The following is a 7,500-nucleotide window of genomic DNA, read 5'->3' on the forward strand; positions in this document are numbered from 1 at the left end:
ATTTTTCAGGATCAATCAGTACTTTTATTCCTGGGAACAATACCGCACCGAAGAGGTGGAGTCAAGTGAACGGTTAGGATCGTAAGGCAGGAAACAGAGCGGAAGGATAGTAAAAGTTAAAAGTGATCAGAATTATTTTTTATTGGAGATTGCAATCATAAAAGAAGGCTGAGTGACTTTATCCGTACGATTTGTCACAAAAACCTAGAAAATATCAACTGCATAAAAAATGCAACCAGTGCCCCATAAGGTGAGGTGTAGGCAGACAACACTAGAGAAATGAAAATTAGTGCTACATGACAAACTGTACATCTCGCTGAATATATACTGAATGAGACATGTCCACGCACTTAGGTATACCGGTGACGACACATGATACACTACTAACGACATATGTATAAGATTATGTGTATAAATTGTAACGTAATATTAGATATTACGTCATATGTGTAATTATGTTATAGAATTGTGTTCCTTTGTATTACATAACTGTTCATATTTCTTGTCTATGTATGTATTGTAACATTGTTAAGCAGTAACGCCCGTCCACTATATGTAATCTTGCCTACGTGCGGAGAAATGTGCGCACTCTTGTAGAACAAACAGACAAGCGAAATCCTGAATAGTTCGGAGCGCACAGATTTGACAGTTACTAAATAAGTAGATTGTTCAAGCGAGTCGAGGGTCTTAAAACTACCCATGTTGACGTGTGTTAACTTACCCTCCTCCCCCCTTTGCGCTCACCCGCACCCTTCACCGGAAGTATCCCGCTTCCGGTCCAATGGTATATAAGCTGTGGAAATCGCTCACACCTTGTCATTTCCCGCATATTGATCTCTTGATAAAAATACAAGTTTGGACTCATGAGACGATTGGTGGGAAGTGAACACCCTTTTTGCCTACATTACGTGTCTTATATACATTGCATTGCATTATACTTATATTTGTACTTATTACTTATTTTGATACATGTTCCTGATCTCTTTGTACTTAGATAGTACCATATTGTATACGTATCTTGTGTTTCTTATTTGAACGATACTTTCCATATTCTTATAATCGTGTAACGGTCCCATTGACCCAACTACCCATTCTCTTTTGTGTTGATTGTCTGTAAATATTTTCCATGATATTAATAATTTCGTTTACTAGTTTTATCGCTAGTTTAATATTCCTTTCCTGGAATCTTCTTTGTTACCTTTACTTCTAGTCTTACGAATTATCTAGGCCCTGACCAGATAATTCAGTCCTACAGTGGCTTCTAGAAGTGAGCTGGTTCTTAAGCACTTATCCGTTATACGTACCGTCTCTTCACAAAACCAGCCCGTCCCGTAACAAAATTGATATGTCAATTGTTAAAATATGAGTAATCCATTACCACTTACTACGTCATGTAAGTATTAGATTATCAGTGATGTGTTATATCCCTGGATTCTATAGTATCGTTTGAAGGCACAAGACAAAAAGGCACCTTGAATATGGCTCCAGTTCGTGAACAATCAAGGGATTTCTCCCCGTATTTTCCATTTCTGCATGAGGGGACGGAGAGTGTCGGGTAGCGCTTAATGGAGCTGCCTTCTGTGGAGCTGAGTTCGTGTCTTGCCTACACTGAAAAAGCATATTGACACTGCAGGATGACCCGCTCCAGAGGTGGGCAAGGAGTTGGATGCCCGTGTTCAGACGTGTGTGTGTGTGTGAGTATTGTGTGTTAATGTGTGACCTGATGTACAAAAACTGCTGGTGTGTGGAAAACTCATGAGTGTGTGTGTTATGTGTGTACAAAGTTGTAGAAAGGGTGTCCCGAGAGGGGGTTGCCAGAAAGGTCATATGTGTGAAATGTGTGTGTGTTGAGTGTGTGTGTGTGTGTGTGTTGTGTGTGTGTATAGTGTGTGTGTGTGTGTGTGTCCGTGTGTGTGTGTGTGTGCATGTGGTCCGTGTGTGTGCGTGTGGTGTGTGTGTGTGGTGATCTTTTGACAAGACTAGTAAAGATTTCTGAGTTTATTTCACGGGTTATTCAAAAAAAGGATTATGAAAGGCAAAGCATGCCGATATACCTTTTGATCCATATCTAGGTGGTTAGAATGCAGTAAAGAGAGTAAAAAAAAACGATACTGACCCACCACATAAAAAAAAAAAAAAAAAAAAAAATCAAGATTATTATAGAATTGATAGATATGCGTAAATTAAAATACGGTGCCCTTGCGTTTACTTTTATAGTTGACGAATATGAACAAACATAGAGGTAAATAGTAAATGGGATAATAAATTAGTCTTTAAGTGCAGTGAAAATCAGACTATATATGGAGTTATAGAAAAAGAAAAACTAATATAACAGAATCAATAATAATTACAGCCACACTTAGGGTTTAGATATGTAAATGATTCTTAATCATTCGAACTGAACTACACACAATGTAAATAATAAAGTGATTCCATTCATTAACTACGCGGTTGGCAAAGCGATATTCAGTTCTACCTACTTCCAAATGAATCTAAAACGGACAGTTTGAGACCCTGTCTAGATACGTTCATACGACGAGTGGAAAAAAAAATATGTCACTTTCTCAGTTGTCAACTTTTAAAATCTTAAAGAGGATTTAGTACAAGTCACCTCTCCGCACATGATTTTTTAGGAAAACAGATGTGGTTAAGTCTGATAGGATTTTTTCTGATACGAATCAGTTTTGTAGCTAATGAATACCTTTTCCAGAAGGCGAATGTTGATTTAATTATGATTCGGTGACCAAACTTGGATATTACAGCATATTCCAAAAGAGGAACGAACTAACGGATTATAGCTTGCCCTTCTGAGTATGGACGTTGAAATCAAAAGACGAGGCCAATCAATCCCAGAATCTGTATTTGCTTTCGCAGTTATATAGAAAGGAACTAACAAAGAGGATTTAGTACATTACGCCGAGATCTTCTCCGCACATTTTGTTAACGAATTCCAAAGAGTGGTATAGTACTTAGGATTTTTTACCTATGTGCATTACTTGCATTTACTTGAGTAAAATTTCATAAGCCACTTTTCAGACCATTGCTGAATTTGATTACATCTTCTTGAAAACCTAATTCACATATTGGAGTATCATTTGCACTCGAATGTTGAATCAGCAAACAAAAAGAGAAATTGTCTAATAAATATTTACTAATCGCGGAATAGAAGTGGCCCAAGACGGAAAAACCCTGAGGAACACCACTAATACAACATTTTATATCCAGAAGTTTTTACCTTTCAGAAACGTCACCAAATCTCTTTCGACCTTTTAACCAATTACTAGTTTGAACATAGCTACCACTTAATAACTAACAAGAGGATAGGTAAGTAGTTTAATGAGACTTCTGAAAAGAGCAATTCCGAAAACAGCGTCGTAAATATATAAAATCCTATAATGTTTCTCATAATTCGAGATTAACTGATTTGGGCGAATCGAGTCAAAGAGGATTAGAAAAAACGATTTATGAACATAAAAACGACATTTATTAGCACAAACGGACTAATTCTAATGATATTCGAAAGTTCATCTTGATGAAATTTCGATATTTCCAAACTGGATCGAAGTCAAGCTTGATAGTGCTACATAAAGGTTTTGGTTTCCCTTTTGTCACCTTTTTTGAAGAATTGTTGGAGTAACGTTATTTAGCTTCCATAATTCTCGAATCTCCGGATATATGGAGGGTTTATTGAAAATTTTCTAATGGAAACTAGTATTTTAATTCCTTAAAGATTCTTGGATGAAAAAACCGTCCTTTCCCAAGTGTCCTGGTTTTTTGTTAACTTTTAGATTTGTCTATACACCTTTATAATTGCAGGTTCTACATTACACCTAGTGAGTAAGTTCTACCCCAGAAACGAAACGTTAGAGTGTTTGGGGAATTCACTTCCCCTGTGTTTATGTTCTCCATTCATCCTAATAATAATTGTTTATATATATACACCTTTCTCAATTTCGCAATATTCAACAGTCGACTGGGGTTAATAGTGGACCAGATTAGTGCTCCAGGTCCCACTGCGGTTTCAGGTATGTAACTATATAATTCTTTGAGGATTCTCTTTGGATATTTCTAAAGCGATGTTCATTTCGTTAGCAGTTTTCTTTTCTTAGCTTTTATCTCACCATCACCCTCCCTCGCCACCCATAACTTTCCCGCGTCTGGGTATGTCATCAGTCCGAGCACTTTTTTCCTTATAAGCCTGTAACTTATAAGTCCCATTTGTCCTCTGTCTTATATACTTTCGAGCCACAGGTGGTAGCCGAAATTTGGGGGACGTCTGTCTTTCATTCGAAGTTTATTTGAATCTCCGGCTTAGTGAGCGTTTCTTGTGTGTTATTTCCCACAAATGTGCTACTACTTTTCTGTTTAATTTTACACACACACACACTGTAGCTGAAGCTCCTGACGTAGTTCACACACACTTTACTGAACACATGTATATATATATATATGTGCACAAGTGTGTGTGTGTGTGTAAAATTGTGTGTGTGTGTGTGTGAATCTGACTAAGTTGTGATCGCATGTGTGCAACAGATTCACCGGACTTCTGCATCAGTTGCCATGCTTTTTCGAGGGAAAGCCAGACTCCACCCTACGGCAGTGATGCTCAGAGCTAATTATTAGCAGATCTCTTAGGTCTGAAATTAAGTAACTCCACACAGAAAATGCAATCAAGCGTCACTATATGGCCTTGGCTAACGTCCCATCCTAATCAATGTCAGTGAACAAGGGGGCTACACGTGAAAGGAGACAAACCCAATTAATCTCCGTCCCGGGCCGGGGAATCGAACAGTCTGGTTCTCCGACTTGTGAGGCCGTTGGCCTATATATTCCGCCATCCGGGTGTTTTGTGTGTGTGTGTGTGTGTTGTGTGTGTGTGTGTGTGTGTGTGTGTGTGTGTGTGTGGTGTGTGTGTGTGTGTGTGTGTGTGTGCGTATGAACATTGTATTTATAACGTATAGTAGATATATATATTCTTGTGGTTATATATGCATGTTTAAATGCATATATTAAATGTAGCTTCGAACACATATACCATTTAACCATGTATCATATTTGTTGTACCAATATCGAGTATTTATATGTTTTGACATACGCCTGTATTTCTTGAAATTTGTATCCTAATACTCAACGAGCATTAGTACATGTGTGTGTGTGTGATTGTGTGTGGTGTCTTTTTGACACATTTGTGTGTGTGTGTGTGTGCTGTCATGTGTGTGGTGTGTGTGTGTGTGTGTGTGTTTATTTATGCCTTGCTCTATATTAGTTATTTGGTCCTTCATGTTGAGACATTGCGACAGCCTCATTAACAGGTGGAAATCAAGGAAAGGCCATTTGGATCACGGACATCTTCGATTACGGTTTTATTCCTGGCCAGTTTCGCTCATTTTGTCCCCCTTCACCGTTAAGAGCGCATCACGCCGGAATAAAACTCAAGAATCTGTGATGCAGTGACATGGGTAGGGGATGGGGGCGGAAGGATCCCTTCTGAAAATTATAAAGGGATTTTGTCCTCCAGTATTTTCCATTTATCCTGAGGGGGACGTGATATTTTTTCCTCGCACGATTTAATGGAGCGGCCTTGCTGTGGATGTGATGTGTATTGCTACACACATACATATTGAGATGCAGGGATGACCCGTCATCCAGAGGGACCCAAGTGTTGGATGCCCGTTTCAAGACGGAGAAAGGCTGGTGAGTATTTCCAGTTTAATGGTTTGACCTGATCTGATACAAAAACTGCTGGTAAGTCCAAAGGAAAACTCATGAGGTTGCCAGACGTTCCTAAATAAACGTACAAAGTTGTAGAAAGGGGCGGTCCCCGAGAGGGGGTTGCCAGAAAGGTCATATATGAAATGGTGGCACTCTTGAGGGTTGCCATCATGATATATATTGGCCTTCATTGACATTCTGTCCGGTATACCCTTCCACATATGCACATATATGTGCTGGTACACTGTGACAAGTTGATGAAGGTGGAAAAAGAAGTCACGGGTCTATTTTTTCCTCCATTATCAGTTTACATCCTGACCGTGATATTCATTGATTCTCTTATATATATATAATCGTGATATATATCTATATATATTTATATATATATCCCATGTGTGTCATGTGTGTGTGTCCTGTGTGACATTGTGTGTGTGTGTGTGTCGTGTGTAGCGTGTGTGTGTGTGTGTGTGTGGTATACACACACATACACACACATATATATATATATATATATATATATATATATATATATATATATATATATATATATATATATATGAACTCTGAGCTTTTGTCTGGAAGGAAAGTAGCTAACGATCACGAATCAAACACGTGATCCAAGATCGTGATGATTCACACGCTCACTCACATGCTTGTTAATTAAAAGCTTCAAATGTCCGGATGTAAATTGTAACATGTCTGATGATTCATTTCGAAAGTTCTTTTGGTCCCTGTCATTCCAGTTGAAGAGACCAACTGAGGGTATGTGTGGGGTCGGGTGGAATTGAGGTGATGGCTCGGGAGAACATAACCATACTGAGGCTTTGATCGATATATCGAAATTTCGTTTTCCAGCGAATTTGACCTCCAGCTAATTGATCGTGCTTGGTGTTAACGAAAACAGAATCTGTGAAGAGTGTTAATTCCCTTCGACCCCAGGGACAAAGGCCTTTGGGTTTTGTTCAGAACTGTGCCAGAACATCTTATTTAACTAAGTGGTGGTATCACGTTCCAGCACTGACAGGGATTAAAATTGCTTCATCCACTTTCATATACTTCGTTCTGGTTAATACAAAATTATTCTGTTCAACCGTGCGTGACTCCATCACTAAACTGGTGATGCTCTTTAGCACTGTAGCAGTCTACAAACTTTTTTAGGATATCAGACGATTACATTAAGCCACGGATCCCTTAAATAAACTCGCATATTTTCTTTTGAAGGACAGCGGGACTGTTGCGGTTAAATGACGACAGCGTCGCCTCGTCGGCAGCCAAAGGTTGACTGTGTATCCGGAGCAATGGTGCAGCGGTTCTCTCTCTTTTTTCTTTTTTTTTCACTCCATTCCCGCCTTTCATGAATTCTCAACTTTCGTGAAATTCCCCTTCAGTTTTCTCCCAAATCTCACCCCGCCAAAAAAAAAAAAAAAAAAGTAAAAGAAAATAACAAAGCACTGCTTTCACAAAATTGACAATCATATTTATCTTCAGCCAGGACAGAGTGATGGAGGTTTTTCATATTCAAATTCTTTACATTATATAGAAATATATAATTTGTAACAGCAGTCCATGGCCCGCCTAAATTCTTGTCATAACCACCAGGTTGGCTACTGATATAGTCTTCCTCGACTACCCTAAGGCCGCTCCCTTCCTCCGATCGTTACAAAACTGTGTGACGTATCTTTGACGTCACGTCCATACACAAAGAACGTCGCGCCATAGGTTATGATGTCATGAAGGATAGTTTTACTTTAAAAACGTCACAAAAACTTCCCGTTCCCTGACACACCC

The 7,500-nt window shown here is 38.8% G+C and overlaps 1 protein-coding gene across 8 annotated transcripts in view; it reads right to left on the reverse strand.

Moving 5' to 3' along the window:
• LOC143032891 (receptor-type tyrosine-protein phosphatase kappa-like) overlaps positions 1 to 7,500 on the reverse strand; it is a 984,894-nt gene that overhangs the window by 976,472 nt on the left and 922 nt on the right. The window lies entirely within an intron of this gene.

This window comes from Oratosquilla oratoria, chromosome 14, assembly GCF_046742065.1.
Source record: "Oratosquilla oratoria isolate Oo_2021 chromosome 14, ASM4674206v1, whole genome shotgun sequence".
NCBI classification, from domain to species: Eukaryota; Metazoa; Arthropoda; class Malacostraca; order Stomatopoda; family Squillidae; genus Oratosquilla; species Oratosquilla oratoria.